The 24,753-nt window shown below is 37.2% G+C and overlaps 1 protein-coding gene across 1 annotated transcript in view; it reads right to left on the reverse strand.

Moving 5' to 3' along the window:
* Nucleotides 1-24,753, reverse strand: part of satb1 (SATB homeobox 1) — a 99,684-nt gene that overhangs the window by 59,704 nt on the left and 15,227 nt on the right. The window lies entirely within an intron of this gene.

Below are 24,753 nucleotides of genomic sequence, written 5' to 3' on the forward strand. Positions count from 1 at the left end.
TAAAGGAATAACAGGTGTCCAAGGATGTGTGCCTAAATGTACTATATTGCTTATGCCCTCCAACACTGTAGCATAACTGACCGCTACAGTAAACTGCAGAAAGTACCAGTATCCCTGTGTACTAGGGATGCACCAAATCCATTATTTTGGGATTTGGCCGAACCCCAAACCCTTCATGAAATATTCTGCCGATTTCTAATTTGCATATGCAAATCAAGTTACCCAAGGGTTCCAAAAGAACCTCCCGCTCAGCGCGTCGTGAAAAATTTTCGGCCAAATCCGAACCCTGCTGAAAAAGGTGAATATTGGCCGAATCCCGAACTGAATCCTGGTTTCGGTCTATCCCTACGATTTACTACATAAAATCCTTGTCCATCACTATAAGCGCCTATTCGTTTGGCAATCATTTACTTCCAAACAGTACATGAACTGGTACATCAGCATTCAAACTGGCCCGTAGACAAGGAAATCATTTGATTTAGATCATAAAATAGGAAAAAAAGAAGGAAACATAATTTATAGTGCAAGGTGCTCTTTAAAGCAATCGAATGTTGTTCTATTTACACTAATTACAGTAGATAATTGTATGGATTTTACATTTCTGTAGATAATTAATGATGTCACTATTACTGATTCTTTATAGCAAAATGAAAACATTAAAGAAAATAGATATTTTGGACCAAGTGTTGGGTACTAAAACATACCTTTAATATGTAATATTTGAAATATTTAAAAACACACAATAGAGGCATTTAGCCACAGCTCTAGCTTAAAAACTTGGGGTATTTTGTATTATTTCTTTGTCTTTAAACTGATGGTAATGTAGGTTGGCATAGCTACTGTTTGCACCCAGAACATGATTAATGTTTTCACAGAACATACATTCTCTACATATTGATATAATCATTTAATAATAATATGTATAGAGATGTAAAAGAGCCGCTGCATTGCTTGCTTTAAAACAAAAGTATTCTACTTCGACTAATAGCTACAGGTGAGTTATTATTTTGCAGAATAACCTGTGAGAACTCTGCCTGCCTAGTGGGTGATCTGTGTTATAGTGTGTACGCTTATATACAAACAGGTGCATTATTTTTTTCTAATCTGACAACTTTTGCAATTTTGTGTTTTTAATCTGATGCATCTTTTACTCAACTTTGACAAAGACTAAATATGTTCTCCAAACCAGACTTTGTGAAATCCTGTTATTTCTTATGGGATGATGTCGATCTTCATAGCAAAACGAAAGAGGATTGCACTGATGTTTCACCACCTATTAGTAATTTCATTAGAGTTGTTGAAATGCTGCTGAAATATTTTGATCTTTGTTACAGTCCACTATATTTTGTGACCTATAGTACCTATATGCCCTCATCCAGTACAAGGTACCAAGGACAACAAATGCTTCCTATTTCACAATAGGAATAATCTGTTTTTATAGTTTTGTAATGTGCTGTTGTTAAAATTGTTATTGTATTGTAATTGTTGTACTGAATGGTAGTGTGTTGGGGGTATCCTTAATGGAGAAGGATCTAGGGGTTTTTGTTGATAACAAGTTGTCTAATGCCAGGCAGTGTCATTCTGTGGCTACTAAAGCAAATAAAGTGCTGTCTTGTATAAAAAAGGGCATTGACTCAAGGGATGAGAACATAATTTTACCCCTTTATAGGTCCCTGGTAAGGCCTCACCTTGAGTATGCAGTGCAGTTTTGGGCTCCAGTCCTTAAGAAGGATATTAATGAGCTGGAGAAAGTGCAGAGACTGCAACTAAACTGGTTAAGGGGATGGAAGATTTAAACTATGAGGTGAGACTGTCGAGGTTGAGGTTTACTCTGTACAAGTACATTAGAGGGGATTATAGGCAGTTGGGGGATGTTCTTTTTTCCCATAAAAACAATCAACGCACCAGAGGTCACCCCTTTAGATTAGAGGAACGGAGCTTCCATTTGAAGCAGCGTAGGTGGTTTTTCACGGTGAGGGCAGTGAGGTTGTGGAATGCCCTTCCTAGTGATGTGGTAATGGCAGATTCTGTTAATGCCTTTAAGAGGGGCCTGGATGAGTTCTTGATCAATCAGAATATCCAAGGCTATTGTGATACTAATATCTACAGTTAGTACTAGTGGTTGTATTTATAGTTTATGTATGTGAGTGTATAGATTGGTAGGTGTGGGTTAGGTGTGCTGGGTTTACTTGGATGGGTTGAACTTGATGGACACTGGTCTTTTTTCAACCCTATGTAACCATGTAACTATGTTATATTTGACCATCCACATGAGTGGCTAAATACATTGACCTCTTTGTCTGACCAGTAATCAAGCAAGAGGCATAAGCAGATGACATTTTCAGACTGCCAAACTATATTTAATAGGGATCACAAAACTTGTTAACATCCTCATTTTCTAGTGTCAATTGACTGGTCTGTGAGTGCACTGTGTAAGTCCAGGCAACTACCAGTCCAGTAAATGAAAGGACAGTTCTGAGCATTTTTTCCATCTGCAAAATTCTCCAGCAATAAAATGCTTGGAACTGGCCTGACACTGATCCAAAACAAAGGATCTGCCATTTGTGGAAGATCCTTAGGCTGGCTACATTCAGCTTTTTAACAGCTTAGTATGATAATACCTGATAAGTGCAAAGTTATATATTGACCAGGAAGGCCCAAAAATCCCATTGAGAAAGAACCACATCAAGCCTTGGATTCCATTTTCTACCAGTGGGCCTTTATTGTTATCTAATTGTTGGTATGGTGCTCAAACTATTGGATCAGCCCAATTTGGCCAACAGTTACAGTGATCATATCAGGCAATTGGCAATTTTGCCATGACCAGACCTTTCTCTGTATGCCCCCCAGTTTCAGTTTTAAAGTTATTTCATTTCAAACATTAGATGCGTGTTTTGCAGCATGTTTACTGGCCTGTGTTGGTGTTCTGTTGTAGCTTATGAAAAATATTTCCTTTGTGGTGAAATTGGAGTCTGGTTGTACTGCAAATTTCTGAAAATAGCTATATATATTATTTTCTTTAGCTTCAGCTTTCTCTGCCTCAGCTTGCAATTGTACACTTTGGGGCTGATTTACTAATCCACGAATCCGAATCCAAATGGGAAAAATTCGGATTGGAAAACGAACATTTTGCGACTTTTTCGCAGCCGTTACGCCTTGCGCAAATTTTTGCGACTTTTTCATAGCCATTACAAATTTCGCGAATTGTCGCGACTTTTTCATAGCCATTATGACTTTCGTGAATTGTCGCAACTTTTTCATAGCCATTACGACTTTCGCGAATTGTCGCAACTTTTTCATATTGAGTGCTCGAAAAAGTCGGAAAATACAGATCATTACGAAAAAAACGCATTTGGATGCTTTTCGGACATTCGTGGATTAGTAAATGTGCCCCTTTGTGTAATTCACCATTATTCGCTATCTATAATTAACCTTTGCTTCTCCCAAGGAAGGAGGACAATACTAAGAAGTTATTGAGTAGACAGATATCTAACGGGTATATATAATCATACTATTCTAAGTGCAGGGGAAAAAACAAGAACTAGTTGTCCTTTTACTGGTTTATATCACTCTAGGCTGTGTAAAAATAATGAAAATTTAGAAATTGACTGCATCAGTGGGCTATGAAACAAATGAAGAAAAGGTTAAAAATCTATTTAGTATTAAAAATTCATTTGAAAATGAATACATTTGAAAATATGTTGTTTTTAACTCTCTTTGAGATGTGAAACAATTTCTGTCATACAGATGTTTAAGGGAGACGTCACTTTTAAAAACAATTCCAAATTTATATCTCTCTTGTTAGTTGAACAAAATAAACTTTGCTATACTATAAATTAATTTAAATCTTGTTTCATTCAGTCTTTGAATTACACAATTACAGCAAGCAGACAGCTGCCATTTTGTGGACACTATTAGCAAGGCAAAATCCTGTTTATGTGATAGAATGGGGGATCTGATGCACATGCCATGCACAGGCTACACAATTAGATGGTGAGGATGGAGTTGGAATATGTGGAGGGTAGTGACATCTAGGTTGTGCTGAATGGAAAGTTAAAGTTATTGTCAGCCCCGCCTCTATGCAAAAGGCACAGGTCTTCTTTTAAGTTTAATTAAAATTTAAGCAACTTTTATTTCAGGATATGAACATATGAAATTCCTCACCACATTTAATGTGACTTGATGATGTTGATGGTAGACAATGTTATAAATCACATTACCAGTTTGGCAGAAGGTGTGCTTGTTGGATACCTGCTGTGGGTATGTGAAAAAAACAGGCCTCTGTTGTACCTACAGGGACTCCTTTTATTTTCACATATGAATGACGTGCAAATAAGGGACTTGACAGAGGAGGTCTACATCCCCCCTGCCGCCCACCCATAAATATGCAGTACCAGTAAGCACTGCAAATCTTTGCACTCTTAAGGTGCAATATACATTATGTACATGTGGCAGAGTGCTATGTGGTCAATTTTTGCACCTTCAAACTCACCCATAAATTATAAATAAGGCCTATAAGTGTGCGCAATACAGTTGCTGAATGCAGTGATTAGCCAGTAAAACACTTGCACAGTGTTTAGGGACTTGAATTTAATTTACAGGATTGTTTTTATGTGTGTATGTTTTTGGTTCAAAGAAATAATGTAATATTAAGCCAATTGTTTGTTAAACCTAATAAATCCATTTACAGCTGGGATAAGTGATAACAGATCCAGAAACAACTGATTCTTATAAATATTCATGCTGTATTTCACAGTATTGGTATCATCATAAATCCAGATTAAAGTGAAAACAAATTATGGAAAAAACAGGACTCAAATTTGAAATACTGTGCAGTCCATCCATTGACCATTAGTTTTAAAATAAAAAATAAACCTGCCATGCCACATTTATTAGATAAAATATAAAAAATGATGTGTGCTTTTTGGAATTTTTTGGATGGTTGAAAAATTATTATTAGTGACACATCTGAGGTCACTGGGACATTATATCATTTACTAAAGTTTAGAATATGTTGAAGAGCCACTTGTTTGGTGAGTTTGCCAGCCACAGGATGGGCCAAACGGCGTGATCCAATCAGATGATAAAGGGGGTCTATGGTGACCCGTTGGCATTGGGAAACAACATGCTGATGCTTCTCCCTGACAGGATTTGCAAACAGATATCTGACTGATTTACGACCAAATATTGTTTGGGCATGTTGTTGGAAGGGCCCCATACACAGTCCAACAAACTACCAACTTGGTTTGAAACACCAGTCAGCACCTCTTGGCCCTTGTATAGCCATCTTAACCAATATGAGTGGCAGATCCTTTTGTCATCTCTACATGATCAGGAATTCAGACAAGTGGACACACGTGAAGGCTAAATTTGCCTTTACATGCACTGATTTGTTGTTGATTTGTTGAAATTAGTTGGATTGCTTGAATGGGGATAGTGGAGCTGACAAGCTATATTTAGTTAATTATGACAAATGTCATATTCAGACATCTTATCCAAATCATTTTTTTTCTCAGACAATAGTGTGTAATTTTGGGTGAATACACAGAAGTCATACCATTTAAGATGGAAATAATTATATTGGCTGGCAATAGTGGCTAGTGTTTTTGGCCAGCTAGATACAACAGGGAGTAACCCAAAGTGTGAGCAGTTCTTAAGGAGTATTTTTGAGCTAGAACACAAGTGGTGTATGTGTGTATGGTAAAAAGGTGCTTATCTCTATTAGCTAAAATTGGATAAAATTGTATGCCTCTTTTCTCTTTTTTTGCAGTTATAATTCCACCGATTCCTTTTTCTGTATTTATTGACCACTTTCATGCTTGGCACCCATAAAACAACTGTTCGAAATTATGGGGATTTTAGCATTGCTAATGCAAGCAATGCTTTGGCCTCTTTTTATCTAATCCAACTTCTTCCAATGGACTGTCTTCCCTACTCACATAGATAATCACTCTGATCTTCAAGTCTTGCTTTGCTGCAATCCTCACTACTTTTCCATTTCACCTGGTTTCCTTCTACATCCCACTAGTGTACTATTATTATCATCTCACACAGCTCACATGTACAAATCTTTATAAAGTAGAACTGTGACAGTTTTCAGAAAGAGCACTTTCACTCTCTGTTAATGTTATAACCAGTTTATATCCTCCAAAGAAGGTCCCATTCAGACAAAAGCCAGGAACCTACAGTAGGTCACTCCCTGATCCTGACTTCCTACTGTTAAGTCTCATGATCTCATACAACAGATTTTAACTGGCTGAAAACTGCACTGTACTAAACTTCTGATGTATTTTATTACCATAAATACATATTCTGACATTCCTCACTTGTATAAATACATTTGCTCATTATCAGTGATACTTTCAATGTGTGTCTCTTATTGTCTCTGTGATGAACAAAGCCACAATTGGTCTATTTGTAACAAACATGATTCATTTCATTTCACAACAGTTAGAGAGAAAATATACTATATTGCACCTTCCAAATTAGAAGACCTGTGCTTTTAACGTTCTTTTACCAATATGTGCTCTGTTTTCCTTGTTTTTAGTTTGGCGTGGTTGATGCAACATTCACTAAAAAACAATCCATAAATAATTCACAGTGTGCAGAGTAAGTTCACACTAAACACCTGTCCTAGCTAAGCACTGGTAAGCAATTAGAACAGATTAATGAGACCTATTTGAGAAAGTATTTGACCTATTTGGTTTAAAAAGCCTAATTCTACAGACAATAAGTGACAAGAACCCAACATATTCTTTTAGATTAAGGGCTGAACTGACAAGCATTTTTATCTGCACTCCCCTGCGATGGTGTTGTCCTGCATTTTAATGCAGACGAGGACAGATAAAAATGCATTCCATTCTCCTTAATGTGGCTGTACTCACACAGAAGCATGTAAGCTCTAAACGCAGGTGAAACATAGCATGTTACATTCTACCTGTGTTCAGCGCTTACTCGTGTCTGTGCGAGTACTGTACAGCCACATATGGAAGAATGGAATGCCTTTCTTCCTCTGCTCCCCTGTGGTGGAACGCAGGAGAGTGCCACTGCAGGGGAGCGCAGGAAAAAAAGCTAGTGAGTACAAGTCCTTAGAGTTGATAGACCCATCAATCCCCTGGTACACTTGTCTTCTTAAACTGTGGGAATATATTTGACTTTTAAATTTTTTCCATTGACTTGAATTTTACATCACTTTTAAACCAATTTTCTGTCATAAATAATTGTACACGGCATGATAAATATAAGTTTATACTAATTCCGAACTAAATCCTGGATTCAGTGCATTCATACTTTTATCGATAGTTTTATTTCATACTGTAATTTCTTTCCCTGCAAACTGGAAAAACATTTTATATTATGGGAGGCACAAAGATCTGTCTTTGCGCAATGGGGCACAAATTGCACATGCAATGTAAGAGGTGACACTAAGGCAGGATGTGGCTGTGCACGTACACGCCCTTAAATTAAGTGATATTCAACTGGCACAACATCAAGCTTCAATTTCCCAGTTAAAGCTATTTTGGCTTATAAGGTGGTAAGTGCAGTGAAAGCCATTTACTGAACATCTGCCTTGACCATTAGAGCCATTTACTGAACATCTGTCTTGACCAGGGTTTAAGCCTATAAGCACTAAGGAAACCCCACACCCTGTTTCCTAGTTCTCTATAGAATTTGAGAAAAAATCTATTACACATGAAAAACATTTAGCAATGAGAATTCTACTGACCAAAAACTCATTATAGATGCAAGTAAATTCACCAATGAGAATGATGATTTCCCACACTTTGCCAGGCATATTGCTTTTATCTTACATACAGAATTATTATGGCATTTTGGTTTCATTATATTACACTGTAATCAGACATGGGTATAGGGCAAGTGCTAAATGTTTCCAACACCTGTTGTAGGAGTAAGAACATTTAACCAGATTTACACAGATTAGGTGGGATTCTCATTGGAGGATTATTTTGCATTTTAATGCAGCAACAAACCCTGACAATCTGGGGGAAATGTTTTATTAAGAAATATTGCTTTAAGAATAGAACCCTGATGTTGCTGGACTACAGCTTCCAACATACCTGAACCTGGATAATATATTAAAGTATGCTGGGATCTGTAGTCCAGCAACAGCTGAGGAAAGTGTGGTTGAGCAGTGCAGTACAGTTTGGATTAGTGTCCCTTTTGAGCCATTTTATAAAAATCTAAACATTGATATTGAAAGGTATTTTAAACCTTTTAAATGCCAGGGGGTCCTGTATATCTTACCACACAATATTTTGGCAGTAAACATGAAGTAAGTTCAAACAAAAAAAAAAGTAATTTTAATGGCATTTCCAGTCAAATCCTTGCTGCAGAACTTACACTTTGTGGCAATTTAGCAGTTAAATACTTACTGCTTGCAAATAATTCTGTATATAAAATTCTGTATTTATAATACGTGATGGAAGTCTGCTAACATGAACATACCATTTATTATCATTTTATGTGGATATCAACACTATCTTTATCACCCACAATCCTCCCACAGTGATAGTTAACTATATGTTTCACATTACTTCCAGTGTATTCGTAAAATGGCTTTGCTCTAGCACCAGCAAAATTAGCCCTTAGATGTAAGTGAGGGTAAGTTGGAGAGTGGAAGGGCTGTTTCCTACATTTAAATTAATATGTTTTTTTTCCCAATTGAAAGTCAATTTTATTAAGCTTCAGGTTTTAAATACTTTAAAAGGAAAGAATGCAGGTACAAAGCAAACCAACCTGCAGCAAAGATATGACAATGAAATATTAATCATACTCGATAAAAAGCAGAGGGCATTACAATCTAGACAAAAATAGAGATTGGTGATGAAATATTCATAAGCAACAGTTTATAAAATCAGGCACAATACCTGTTATACACAGACCAAGTGAATAGATGAAAGGTGGTAAAATATTTATCTGAAGGTAGGGGACCAACAAGAAATGGAAAAATTACAAATGAACATTCACATAAAACATATTACAGATACATGTATTATGGAATATTGTGTGCACAATGTTGTAGTGAGCTGTATCAAAGGTAATGCATTATTTAACTGAATGTGAAGTATTTCTGCATTGTACTACTTATCTAAGGTAGGCAAGCTGAAACCTTATAAGCAGTCACAGAAGCAGTAATGGTGTCCAAAATATCACCAATAGCCATTTCATCCCTTGCCTGCTGTAGATCTTAACTGTTTGGTGCCCAGGCTACACTTTGATCTATACCATGCTGCTTGTTCACTGGCAACATGTAAGAAAATCAAAGTGCCCCAACAGACATGAAGTTTAATGCACAAGCCCCTTTCTTCTTTTATACAGCACTGTCATGTTAGGCAGCACTGTAGAGAGCCTATCCTTTCCTAACAGTCACATTATGCTAACATTTGGTTTTAAAAATAGTCTGAATTTGAACAACCCATCAGAAAAAAAAACATTTTTGGAAATCATGTTTATTATTTAAAATGTTTAGTTTTGAAGCTATAGACCAGAATAAGTGGTTAGAAAACTCTCAGCAATCTGCTCTCTGCTCTCTCTGTAGTGGATTTACCAGACCAGAACTTGGAAGTCAGCCAAATAAAAAAGTTCATACTGAACTGGTTCTGCGCATGCCTTCATGTCCTGTTACATTTGCAAATCTTTGATACCATTGGTGAAGCAGGAGAGAATGCAAGTTGGTGTTGGCAATCTCTTCCAATTAGAGCGTAGAGGTGAGAGAGCTGTAGCAGCTCTGATTATGGTCTTTAGCTTTAAAACTAAACATTTAAAATAATAAAGACGAATTACAAAAATGTTTTTCGGCCAGAGGCTCTTCAAATTCAGACTATTATCTGAAGGTGAACATCTCCTTTAAAATGTTAAGGCACAGAGCACAGCTTTGACCTGCCATGTTAACAGGTGCAATGCAAGGTGCAATTTGGGGTCCTTAATGCTCTAGCAAACTCTGAATATATATTCTTTATATGGAAATTACTATATGCTTGTTGCCTAAAAGTGTAAATCAAAATGTATTGCAGAGAGATGTTGTCAATTTTTAAAGGCTTCTGACCCTTTGGGAATTGCTCACCTATGTATTCTTGTGTTTATGCTTTTAACATGAAACACCCTTGCACAAAAATGCAATTACATCATTTATGCATAAATATATATCTATACACAGGTTCTTTATGAGCAACTTTGTTTTCCCAGCAAAAGGTGTTTATTTCTACCTTATTTCTTAATAAACAGGGTATTAAGCAATCAAACTTGGCAAGTGTACAAACCCTGACCACAAGATTAGAGAACGGAAAATGAAAAGTACTTCAGATATTTTCACTAAGAACGGAAGCAGGGGTGTGGGTATTTGTTACACATATTTCATGTTGTGGAGGTGTGATAAACACAGAAATATTAAATAAAAATAGATGCCCAATAACAATATACAGTTATGGGACCCATTATCCATAAAGTTTAAGATCTAGGGTTTTCCCGATAAGGGATCATTTTGTAATTTGGATCATCATTCTTTAAGTCTACTAAAAAATAATTTAGACATTAATTAAACAGTATTGTTTAGGATTAATTATATCTTAGTTGGGATCAAGTACAAGGTACTGTTCTATTATTACAGAGAAAAAGAAAACCATTTTAAACGTGAATTGTTTGATTAAAATAGAGTCTGTGGGAGATGACTATTCTGTAATTCAGAGCTTTCTGAATAAGGGATCCCATACCTGAATGTATGTGTGGATAAATAGATCGATAGATAGATAAAAACACTGAGAGGAGCACTCACATATAATAAAGCAGCTGCCTGGGTGAAATGAAAATAATAATAAAGATAGAAAGCATTGCACACAACAGGACTTATGCAAATAAAAAAAAAAAAAAAACATGAAAAATAGTTACACTCTCCTTGCAGTATAAATTACCTGGGTGCAAACTGCAACAGAACATGCACAGAAGGAAAAAGGCAATACACTAACAGGAATTAAAAATTGAGTATAATATAGTTTTACTATAGTACCAACATTTTGGCCTTTTTTGAGACCTTTGTCAAGTACCAGTGTTTCGGTCACACTTTCTCAAGGGAAACTTTATTGTATGTTTTACTTTTCTGGGCTTAAAACACTATATGGTAAAAATTTGGAGTAACCACAATAATTTCTGAAGTTCTAAAATGTCACGAAAATGCTTTTATCGTTCATACGAATTGAGTTCCGAAAGTCACAATATTTTTGTGCTGAAAAGTTTGTTAAGCCACGAAAACCTTTCTAGCTTTGGAAGCCTTCCATAGGACTCAATTGTACTCGACAGATCAAACCTGGCCAAAAGATAGTCCCGAGGAAAATGTAACCAAAGCGTTAACGAATTCCAAAATGTTCGTTTTCTTTGCCAAAGTACGATTTTTTAGTGGAATTTTAACAAACCTTTCGTATACATTCAGAAATTTTCTATAAGTTAGAAATAAGTTAAAAAAATATGAAATTATCTCAAAATTGTTTAGTATATGGGCCTTTTTGATTTTTTTGCACAAGTCCTGTTGTGTGCAATGGTTTCTGTCTATTATTATTTTCATATATATATATATATAAAATATAAAACAGTCCACACGACAGCACCACACTCCAAAATCTGCTGCTCTGCAGCTGCCCCTGTGCACGGGATATCATATAAATATCAAAATATATATATAAAATGAAAAATTGTTGAACTCATTGCAGGATAAATTGTCTGGGTGCAAATTGTAACATAACATGTAAAGAAGGAAAAAGTCATTTATTATGCTCACTGCTGTAATGTTATGCTGACTGCTGTAAGGTTACTGTGATAGGATTACCAATGCACCACTGTGATTGGACTAGTGGAAGAGTTTATATGCTGAAGACTTCTGCACCAGTCAGCTGAAGTGTTGAACCCCTGATCTTCCCAATCACACCCAATTATTCTAAACCTCCCCCTATGATCCACCCAAACCTCACCTACCTACCATGCTATGCCTCCCTTCATGTCATATGAAATTTTTACTTTTGGGTCTCTTGGATCCATCTGATGGCAAGCCCTGTTTACAGTACATGCAAGGTTGATTGTCAGACCTTATTCACTTGTGCTTAATTAGGGCACTACTCAGTATTTTATAAAAATATGGCTTCCAAACACCTTTATGTGGTATGTATATCAAATGACATAACATTTAATAAGAACTAGTAGAATATTGAGGCGTAGAATATTACAGGACATTCATCTAACACGAGATTAGGGAAAGCATAAAATATATATGTATATGCAATCCGTGATACCTTTTGTGCATAGATGTACAAACCTTTGTATGGATTACAATAGCATTTTCTTCATTGGGTGTCACAGTGTTTTGGAAATATGAGGCTTTGTTAACAGTACAAAGGTTTTAGTTAACAGTAGTGTATGTGAAATTTAACAGCCACATCAATGTGCTCAGTATAAGCAAGTCCCATGTCTGTCTAAATGGTTCATTCATTTCTGCTTTCTCTCTCGTTCAAGTCAAAGGCTTGCTGTCTACTTTACAATTTATGGTTTTATTTATGTAGAGCAGTATTTAGATTTGGGTGTACTCACCAAAGCTGGTATTCAGAATATACCATAAATAGGCATTATACACCTGTGTTAAACATGAGCCAGAAAAATAGGGCATGTGCAAAAACTATCATTTTTGTTTATTTTAATAAAGAAAATAGGCAGATCCCACTTCCAATACAAGTCTTTCATGTTGAACACAGGTGTATATTGTCACTATCTTTAACCTGATGGAAATTACCTCAAACGTGACAAAACTGTCATGCACACCTGGAATTTAGATAAGTCTCCTTAGAAAGAAGTTTTTATTACGAATGTCATGCAGCGTGCCTGGCATGCACTCTATGGATTATATTTTAAGAAGGCCATGCACAAGCAGATTTAAGATGCTGATTCAGTCACTTAAGACCTAGTTGACAGGTTATCTGTTTGAAATTGGTCAGATATCTATTGGGAAGGTTTCAAAATCTTGTTTAGACCAGGACCCCATCGCCTTGCCAGTTCATTGGAATTAAGATCTGGGAACCAAGAGCCAAATAATCTGATTAGCCCATTGTGGTCCGGCACATAGGTGGCCATATCAGGCAAAGATCCATTTCTTTGGCCAACTTTAGTAGTCACAATTTCAGTGATGAGAATAGGTGCCATGGCTAGGAAACCAACAGAGGCTATACCAGGTATCCTCAAACTGTGGCCCGCAGGCCATATCTGGCCCCCCAAGGTAATTTACCCGGCCCCCCGCTGTGTCCTCACCCCTGGCATTGGGGAGTGGGGTAGCTGGGAGAGGCAGGACGGAGCTGGAGGGAGGGGGGTAGTTTGAGGACAATAGTGCGTCCCCCCAAAATGTTTGAGGGACCATGAACTGGCCCCCTGTTTAAAAAGTTTGAGAACCTCTGGGCTACACTGTTGATTCTGTTGGACTGTTTTATGTTAGAATTGATACATTAATTGATATATTTAACATCAACTTTAGAAACATTCCAACAGCTAATGCAACTAATGTAACAGTTGCTCTTTTATTAAATTACTGATTACTGAGCTGCTGCTAGAAAATGAGAGGGAGAAAAAAATAACAGAAAACACATTTTTGTGGTGTACTTTTTAAAATAGGACTAAACACAACAAAAAAGTATCCTGCCCTGCACTTTGCCAGGCAGAGCTATATTCATGGGTTAAGCACAGGTTCAACCATCACAACCAATCGACACTTACTACAAGTTAAAATTAGAAGTTTGTTACTAAGGGTAACTGCACTGATTCGTTTTTGCACTTATGTTAGTAAATTAACCCCAACTGAACACCTGTAAATGCGTTAGGGACACTCCCACCCAGTGTTTCTGGTTTAAGGTTTTTATTTTTACATTTTTTATGGTGGTGAAGTTAATTATAGAATGTAATATGTAAACTATGTATGGAATATATGAGCAGTACCCTATGTAACTCTTGTATCAGTGTTATGTGTAATCTGTAGGTACAGTATATACAGTATGTATTTTTACTTCTGTTGTACACAGGGCCGCCATCAGGGGGGCACAGGGGGTACAGTCGTCCCGGGCCCGGACGATTTCAACTTTAAAAGGGGGCCTGGCTGTGCTACAGTTTTCTTAGTAGCTCGGGCCCCCTTTAATCAATTCCGGGTCCTGTCATTGGTGGTCAGCGAGTGATCCTATTGGTCGCGCCCTGTGCATTCATGCACGTCAGCACACATGGTGCGCAACCTTATAAAAGGGCCTGGCGTCGTTCAGCACTCAGAAGTGCAGTGCTGTCGTGAACGAAGTACCTCGCCGGAGGAGCCGAACAAACAGGGGGGGCTGTGCTGGCTACCAATGTACTAGGGGGGCCCTGCTGGCTACTAATGTACTAAGGGGGCCCTGCTGGCTACCAATGTACTAGGGGGGCCCTGCTGGCTACCAGTGTACAAGGGGGGGCACTGCTGGCTTACAATGTACTGGGGGGGCACTGCTGACTTCCAATGTACTTGGCGGGGGGCACTGCTGGCTACCCAAGTACTAGGGGGGAGGCACTTCTGACTTCCAATGTACTTGGCGGGGGGCACTGCTGGCTACCCAAGTACTAGGGGGGGGGCACTGCTGGCTACCAATGTACTAGGGTTGGGGCACTGCTGGCTATCAATGTACTAGGGTGGGCACTGCTGGCTATAAATGTACTAGGGGGGCACTGTTGGCTACCAATGTCTCATGTCTGTGAGTCCTTTGTACTGGTGGGAGGGGGGCCCAGGAAATTTTGTTGTGAGGGGCCCCGTGATTTCTGATGGCGGCCCTGGTTGTACAGTGGGACAATTTTGGAATGATTTAATCCCTTTGTTAAAAAGATGAAATAGGGCATTGTTTTGGTGAAAATATGCTGCTAACGGCACTTGATAAATAAAATATACAGGCACAAATGTATTTGGACTTTAGGTTATGTTTGCACAAACACTTAAACATGTAGCCGAGGCATTATTTAGACTGGATATTGGATTCCGGGAAATAAATAAAACAGGAATTCACATCTGCTTGGTGTAAAACCCCAAATCTGATGAACACTTCTGAATTGGCTTGGACAAATGCAACATACCCTGAGGTTTATTGGGTGGTATCCTAAGCCTGCCACATCAAAAGCTTTGGCCTCCCCATTGCTGCTGACTGTTCTGACTGAATTGGCAAGATAAGGAAAGTAAAATGACAGTCGCTCTTTGAAGACTTTGGGTTATACTCCTACTTTGATGTGATCATGACAGTCATTTTCATGTACTGCATTTTCGTATGCCAAAAAGGCACGAGGAAAACAATTTCAGCATACAGTCAGTGGTACTCCTCTGCAGGTTTATTATTTAGATACTAATTCTGCAGTCCTCTCCATATGGCAGCACTGTCTGCAATATATATTTCTGTCTGTGAGACTGAGAGAAGTTTAAAAATAATCAAACAGCAAAGGTTAATAGTTGTAATAAAACTTAGTTTGACCTTAAATCTATCAGTGATAGATAATACGTTTTATAGCATAACATGTTATATGGAAATGCCAATTAAGGTTTTTCTGCTTGTTGCCATGCCCACTTTATATTACTTTATACTATATTTTACTTTAGATAAAGTTTTGATTATAACATATCCCGAAGTCTCCCAAAGTTTCCTTGAGAGGCAGGCGCATGCCATCCCACCGGCGATTTACATTGTTGTCGGTGTGATGGCATTGTGGGGAGATTAGTTGTCCACGTTAACGAAGAATTGTCATGGAGCGACTAATCTCCCCGTGTGCCATTGCCCTAAAGGGCACAACCACTTGCATCTTGGGACTTTGTAAATGACCCCTGATGTTTCCTTTGTAATTACTGATGAAACAGATTTTTTTTTTCTATTATATAAAGGCATTATTATTTTTATTTTTTTATACTGAAAGTTGGTGCCTTAGCAATTGTGTTGAAAAATGACATGAATCTATATTACCAGCTGTACATTTACAACTCCACCCAAAAATGTTTCTAAAGATTTGCATAATGACATTCTTCCTCTACAGAAACATAATAAATTCCAAACCAATATGTACATACCTCTAATGCATAAAAAGTTGTACAACCACTTTTAAAATATGTTAAAAGAAGCCAATGTTTGGTATACAGATCAAAGAATCTGAAAGAAGGGTGGGGAAAATGACATAGGTTCCATTATTCCTGTTTTATTTTATTAGTTACCCTTTTGAACTGAGAAATGGTTTTCTTAATCACCTACTCTATTCCTTCTTACTTTTTTTTAAAATATAGCAACAGTAATGTATGGCAAATATTTATTTTAAGGTCATTATGGAATGTGACATTCTCCAAAAGACTGTGTGAGGTGCTAGGGAGGTCGCTGACGGCACTAAATTGCAAGGTATTGGTTTTTATAGGCAGTTTAATGCAAACAAGATGCATTCAGTGATGTGTAACATGTTGGCACTGTATAAATAAAGAATGATTGCCTTCTGTGGTGGTGGTGGTTTGCACTAATCCAATGATCGCTAGCTCTGCTGATGCACTGCAGGCCAATGGATCTGCTCTTCCATGCAACATACTAGCTCTTTTAGGCAGGGCTCTCTTCACCTCTTGTATCGGTTATTGATTGCTTTATATGTTACTCTGTATGTCCAATGTATGAAACCCACTTATTGTACAGTGCTGCGGAATATGTTGGCGCTTTACAAATAAATGTTAATAATAATAATATTCAGGTATGCCACACTTTTATAGAAAGTAAAGTATAGTCAGTGTCAAAGATAGCCTATCAATAATGCAAAGACAAGGATTGTTAGTGATGCTACTGTACTTCCAGTTGCCTGTGACATGTTTACAAAATCAGTGCAAGAATAACCATGTAACCTTATATATATATATATACCAGTGTTCCCCAACCAGTGGCTTGCGGGCAACATGTTGTTCACCACCACCTTGGATGTTGCTTCCAGTGGCCTCAAAGCTTGTGCTTGTGTTTTGAATTCTGGCTTAGAGGCAAGTTTTGCATTAAAAACAATTGTAATGCCAAACAGATCCTTCTGTAGGCTGCTAGTCCACATAGGGGCTACCAAATAACCAACAACAGCCCTAATTTGGCACCCTAGGAAGTTTTTGTTATGCTTGTGTTGCTCCCTCCAACCTTTTACATTTGAGTGTGACTCATTGGTTTAAAAGGCTGGGAATCCCTGATATATGTGTATTACACCATTGTAATCAATTTTTTTAGCTATGCAGCATTTACATAGCTACATAAATATACCCCTTAGAGTGTGTAGACTCCGGATTCTGAATCCAGATACCATCAAACTATTCTCCAGCTCAGTCAGTCAGCAGGGCCTATTTACAAAGGTATGGGCAAAACTGCAGCAGATGCGAGGCTGCAAAATCTAGGTCCCTAGAGATGCAAGGAAGCCTTGAAGTTAATGCAGGGGGCCCCAGTGCCTTGTGTCATCCTGCCCCTGCTGTATGCAGTTCTGGAGAATGAGCTCTGTCATAGGAATGCAAACAGCTGTACATTAGAAGGCAACATGCAAATGGCACAGGGCAAGAACAGGACACTTAACACCTTGCCCTATTTTAGGAAACAAATCTAACTGTGTAAAAATTCACAACTTGAGATTTGCTCCAATAATAATGTAAAATGTGTCCTGTAATGATATGTAATGGAGCATTTTAATCGGGATGAATGTCCGAATAAAACAAAACTGTCCACAGCAGGAGGTGTGGGACTCTGGCTGGCATTCAGGGATGCAGAGAGGGAAAGTGGCCAGTCAGTATGAGACACTCATTTGCTGAGATATACTTTATATACATCCCATCTCTCTATTAGCATATGCATAAACTGTCATAGGTTGTTTTTTGTTGCATTTTACATACATGGCTTCCTGCTCTGTGTTTTATCAAATTGTTTTGAATATACGAGGAAGACACCCTGCAACAGACGAGAAAAACAAGAAACTGAACAGAAAAAAAGATGGAGGTGGAAACAGATCTGTGTATCGTGACTGCCAGAGTATTGGCATAGCGGCGGCATCCTTTTATTTCAATTTAATCATTTCTGCATTTTAATACCCTTCTTCTTTTGTAATTCTCCTGGCAACCGTCTTATGCATTCGTACCAGCCAAAACACCAGTGTAAATTACATGGTAAACAACTACACCACTGTTATATGTTTCTCCAAAATGAACCGATTGGTAACAAATGACAGGAAAAGGGCAGGTCTACCGTGTGTTTATGTGAATCTAAATTCCATATTGCTGGTACAGTTTAACTCACTTTTTTGTAGGTACGTAATGTGGAGGGCTGTAAAAAACACATAAAATGAGCCAGTTATATTGCAATAATCAGTGACCATCAGTGCCTGGAAAAATGAGTTTGCTCTCACTGGCACTAAGGAGCATCACATGATTATTTAATTACAGCTCTAATTTTTGTCTTGTGGATGGCAACATATCAACAATTAATAGGGCAAATAGAGGAGACTGCAGTTTTAAAGAAACAGAATCACATTAAGGATTAGAGAATGTCAAAGCAGAGAGATATCAGCATGCATCATACTATTTAGTTTAATAACTGAAATGTTTTTAAATCTGTACAGAAGATCATTAATGCTATACCCTATAACTGTAGCTTTAATAAAATGTATTATACTTAATGTTTTTACCCAATCATAAATAATTATGCAGAATCATATGAATATATTCTGTATCACTTTGCAATTATGTTTATAATAAGCACATCAGTGCCATTATTGATACATGCTAGTAACACACTTTTTTTTATTTTTTGCATGTATTGGATGTGTGTGAACTACTATATGTGTAGTGATCACCAACCTCCATTCACTGGCTGCAACTTTCAGGGGACAGTTCAGTATCACCATGAAGATCTCTCTCAAAACCATTGAAAAGGAGAGTCACTGCTGACACTTAGGGCTAGACTCCACGCAGGATGGTCAGATGATGTCAGATCGACAAAATATAATGGACTGATAGAAAAATCTGATGTGTAAACTACATGGAAGCTTTGCCATCTAACACGACACGCATCTTGGAACAAAATGTTGAATCTGATCTGCGTCTTCAACCGACAAGATAAAATCTGATGGTGTCTGACAGACTTTTTTTTTCTCATTGAAATACATTGACTGTTGGATGTACATGCAGGAACAAACCCCACCATCCAACTTTACCTAATCTGACTTTACATTACAACTGTGGGGATTAGATTTTGTAGCATCCTACAAAATCTTGTGCTGTTGTGACAAGATCAGACAAAACCTGACCCACAAAATGTGATCAAAATCTCCAGTGGAGTTGAGCCATTACTCCTGTGCCTTGTTCATTAGGTTATAGTTGTTTGGTCTTGCAACTGTGTTTAAAGGGGAATTGTCAATATAAAAATAAACTCAAATTATAGAGTATGCTTATTTCTTTTTGACAGAAAAGTTTTGTCATGTTTTCTTATAGTTTTGAGATATTGGGGCAGTTCAATTCTGTATAAAATGTATGCGTGTGTAGATATATATATATATATATGTATATATAGATATATATAATAGAAGTCTATGGGGAAATTTACAATTGAATTAGGAGACACGTTTTTCTCATAAAATTAATTCTGGTTTGTGCTTAATAAACCTGACATACTGTATTTGCCAAGCAAAGTGTAGTGCAAATTGCCGCCCTAATGTTAATTTCATCCACTTGGATCAGGTAAAATGCGTCAGTGACTCAGAGCAGAGTGTTTTGTTTGCTGCCTGAATTTTATAAAAAAATGTTAGGTTTAGAAACAACTAATAACTTGAAAAAAATTCTGAATATTTTGTAAACAGATTTTATTGAGATCTCTGCTCAAGAAACTGTATTAATATCCCAAGCAGTTATTTAGGAAACAGAATGTCCTTATTATTAATCTTTCTGGTAGTGTAATAAAAGGCACACATTTTTCAAGTCTAGTAACCCATACGGGTAACATGTAAATGCTATGTGCTGATCGGACCATCAGCAAACTTTGGATCTTTTATAAAATGAGTGCCTTAGATTTAACCCTGTTCCCATAGTGGTTTCAGGCAAAAAGAATGAAATTATTTATAAGCCCCACAGCATAAGCATTTTATGAGCGCTATTTACTAAATGGGATGAAGTGGTAACACTAACTTCAACAGTTATTTGCATAATATTGCAGGTGAAAGAAGCCATATACTGTACTGTATGTATCTTCTGCACCTCTTTTTCTTGAAAGACAATTAACAAAAATATTAGGTAACTGGAACAGGGAGCATTTAGATCTTGCTGTAACAAAAATGAATATAGGTAATATTTACCACAGTATATATTTAGGCAATCCAGTGGAATAGAAGGGATAACATGCTCCATGTGAAGGAAAGGAGGAACCTTATCTAGCAGGTGTTAACATCTAAACTAGCAGATGGCAGCAGTACACACTGGTCCCAAAGGACAACCAGTTACACCTTCAGGGAACAAATAATGCAAAACAACTTTACTATAAGTGGTAGATGTTATATCAGGGATGTGTAGCAGTGGCTAAATCAGCACTATGGCTCACTTACTAACAGTGGGCAATTTAGCAACTGAGCTGTTACCCACGGCAATCAATCACATTGAAAAGCTGCTTGCCAATTGATTGCTATGGGTTACTGCCCATTTGCACATTTGATTTATGACAGTTGCTGTTCAGCAAGAGTTAGGGCTCCTACTGAGGAGTGTTTTGATCTGCGCTCCCTTGTGGCGGCATTCCCCTACGTTCCACCACGGAGGTAACATAGACTACATAGACACAAGTCTACAGTAGATATTTGAGACAATTCTTTAAACGAAATGTATTGGTTTTATGTGAATGCCATAAAATAGCATGGTGCTGTATTATGTTTAGAATAATCCAAAACAACTTGTAGAACTGCATTTTTATATGGTGGGTTGAGGTATTCAGATGAATATGTGATTTACTATAACATGTGAGTCATTCTGTTCTAAATACTAAATAATATGCAACCACTTACAGTTTTTGGTATATATAGGGTAATTTACAAACACAGCTGCAAGTGCAGTCATACAAAAAATGGACACAAATGTTGCTCTTATTAAGACCATTCTTTAGAGCTACTTGCATCCAAGTATGCTCCTTCTACATCCATATAGCTGTGCCACACACCATGGCATCTGTTGTGCCCCTTCTTCTGGATTGTGTGTTTTGTGACACTGGAGATGCCTGGGGCTACCACCATCCTAAACTTGGTAGTAATTCAAGTGCTCTCAAAGTGGGTTGTGTCAATAAGTGCAGTAGACTTGTGCAAAAAGAATCACACTCCAACTTCATTTTACAACTCTGAAATCCGAAAGAACTTGCATCAGATTTGCTTCCAGTTGTGCTTCTTTTCACACATCAGGCACAACAGCTGCATTAGCAACTTTCTTGCAGCCACAGTATGGGAAAAACTTCTGCATTAAAGGTAAAAAACATGTTGATTTGCATCTGAATTTGCCCTTTATGCAATACATGTGTGGTCATAAATAAACCTTTCTTTCTTCATTTTTGATAATTGATTCCCACAAAATGCAAAAATGGCTCTCCCCTCAAACTACCTACCATTTCTTTCATATTTATCTTGGGACTCAACTCCAAAATTATCTACTTTCCATCCTTACTTCTTTTAGCTGACTATATACTACATGCTACTAGCATCATAAACAGGGCCTCTTCTGCAATAAGGCAAGGTAAGTGCATGCCCTGGGCAGTAGAGTGCAGCAGGTTACCAAGCAGACCTGGACTGGCAATCTGTGGATTCTGGCAAATGCCAAAGGCGCTGCTGTAAGATACCACAGACAGTGTATAATGGTCCTGTGGATGTGGGTGTTATTTGGGCCTCTATGTTGTTGAAATACCAGGGCCTATTTTAAATTCCAGTCCAGGCCTGTTACCAAGGGCAGAAAAATGGCATAATCCAGAAAAAAAAGAAGCCAGAATTTTAAAGAAGTTTTTTAATCACCTCCTCCATCAGAGCGCAGAAAAGATAAGTGCAGGGGGTAGGGGGTAGCATTGGGAAGGTTGTTTTAGGGCATTAGCAGGTATGAAGGCACTGAATATGAACATTTAAATCTATAATTAAGGATAAAAGATATCTTTAAACAAAGACAATTTAAAATGAAAAAACATGGGGCAGTACAAGTTACTTCACCTCCCTACATGGTATGTCCTCATTTATTTGGGAATATCTTTTATATGTGCATGGGGGGTGCTGTTTGCCTTGTATTGTATACTGAAAATGATGAATTACAGATTCATATTCATGTGGTGAGGTTCTGTTGCACTAAGCTCTAAATAAATAATTATTTTTATAATAAAAGCAATTTCAACTTGAAAGTGCAGTAAATCATGTTATTCTTGCATGTGCCCTTACAAAAAAGTGTGGTAAGGCATACGATAGAATGATAAATGGGAAAGTTCATTTAAATTAAGTGTTATTTGTTGTCTTTTCAAAACGAAGAAAAGGGTATTTAATAGAGTAAAAACCTATATACACACACACACACACACACACATTTAATGATGTATGCTTCGACAAATATTACACATCATATGACAGGACCAAACACAAAACAAAGGTAAATTTGTCCAGTGACAAAAGCAAACCCTATTTGACACGATGCTTTCTGTTTCACAAAGAAAATGTTCAACAAAAGAAGTCATGCAAGTCACCCCTGCAACACCACATCCTGTACATACCTAGAAAATGGGAAGGGTGGGTTACAGTGAAACGTATATCGATGGTCAGCAATGTCTTTCAAGATTTGTAAAATACACTTGGTTATAAGCAAAATATAGAACACTCCATTTCTTATCTACAGCTTTCTTTAGGGCTGCAGGTTATCTATTTACTTGCATATTATCAAGCAGTTTGTTTGCAGATAATAGTAAATAACAATAGGTATTTTAGAAATGGTGTTTAATAATATTTCTTTTTAATGTTCAGCATGAATTATGAACTCTATCAGGGATCCCCAACCTTTTTTTACTTGTGAGCCACACTCAGATGTAAAAAGTGTTGATAAGCCACGCGAGCATGAAAAAAGTCATTTGGGGATACCAAATAACGACTGTGATTGGCTATTTGGTAGCCCCATGTGGCCTGTTTGCCTGCAGGGGGTTCTGCTTAGAGTAAAACTGTGTCTCCAAACCAGATATTTAAAAATGGGCAACTACTTTGAGGCCACTGGGAGCAACATCAAAGGGGGTGGTGAGAAACATGTTGCTTGTGAGCCACTAGTTGGGTACCACTGCTCTATAGCTTTAAAATAAATGGCTAATGCCTTTCCTCTAACATAAAGGGCATCTTCAGAATTCTGGAAATAAAACAAATTCCCCTTTTAATGTAAAGTGATACTGTACACGTAATAGTAATACTGACACTTCTAAACTAATTGCACTTTGCATTCATGATATCTAAATAGTATTTAAAAATATTTAAACCAACCCCGTTCTTACATTTCAACTTGCACAGTGTGCTTTATGTTCTGTAATGTGTATGTGGGCATATTTGCCACTAAGCTTATGCAACAGCATATACAAAAGGATATATCCTACACTGACAAGCTACCACCCCTCACAAGGTATTTTTTAAAACAGTTTTTTGTCTCTTGTCTTTGTGTGCAGTATGTCTTTTGTACAGCAAAGATTAGGAGGGCCTTTTATTGTGGGGAGAGTGTGGTTGTGAATTTCTTTATAGGGATAGAATGACCAGAGTGTATTTATGTACAGTAAACCACTAAATATAATCATGTGCTTATATAGATGTAGTAAACTTAGAGGATTCCTTCACCTAAAATATTTTTTTTTGCATATTGAAAGAAAATACAATTATAAGCAAGTTTCCAATATGCATTAATACATTTATTTCAGTGGGTTTCAAGTAATTTGTAAATTACTACTTTCAAAAGAAATAGCATTTGATTGGCTTTTAAAGGAGTCAAAGCCAGAAGCGCAGAGAACCGCCAGACAGAGACTGCTTTTGATTACATTTACAAATAACTCTTAAAACATTGAAAGTTGCTTAAAATTACATTTTATACCCTGTAAAAATAGTATTTGATTCATGATTTAAACAGTATGGTGAGACATGGTAAGTCAAATGTGGGTGCAGCAGACTTCAGCTGCTAGACCAAGGAATATACAGCTATCTGTCAGATGTCAGGAAAAGTCATAATGAAAAAACGTGTATATAAACTTCTTTCTGACCTTAACAGCTGAGAGTCAAGTTTCATATTCCAAAAACAGAGACAAACCAGATGTTTTTTTTCTGTTTCTGACGGTGACATTTTTTTAAGTGACATTCAAGTCACACTAAAAATGGAAACATTCAGGATTTCCGCAATTGTTATGGGTAGGGCTGAGAGAGGTTTCAAAAAGTTAAATTGAAGTAAAAATATATTTGAAATGGCATTTAAATATTCCTGTACACAGTGACAGCCCTGGACATACTACTAATATAATCTAAAATAGTCAATCTGATCTTACTAAACCTTGAAAGTCCTTTTCACTTTTATTTTGTTGTCCTTCTAAAGCATTTAATTGTTATTATGTAGGAAGGTGGTTCAGATTGCCCCTTTAGCATTAATAGAAAAAGATTCCGAATTTGATTCAGGGCTCTTTTTGCAGGATTTGGATTGGCTAAACCAAAAGGGAAGCTTGAGGG

The sequence above is a fragment of the Xenopus tropicalis genome, chromosome 6, assembly GCF_000004195.4.
Source record: "Xenopus tropicalis strain Nigerian chromosome 6, UCB_Xtro_10.0, whole genome shotgun sequence".
Classification (NCBI taxonomy): domain Eukaryota; kingdom Metazoa; phylum Chordata; class Amphibia; order Anura; family Pipidae; genus Xenopus; species Xenopus tropicalis.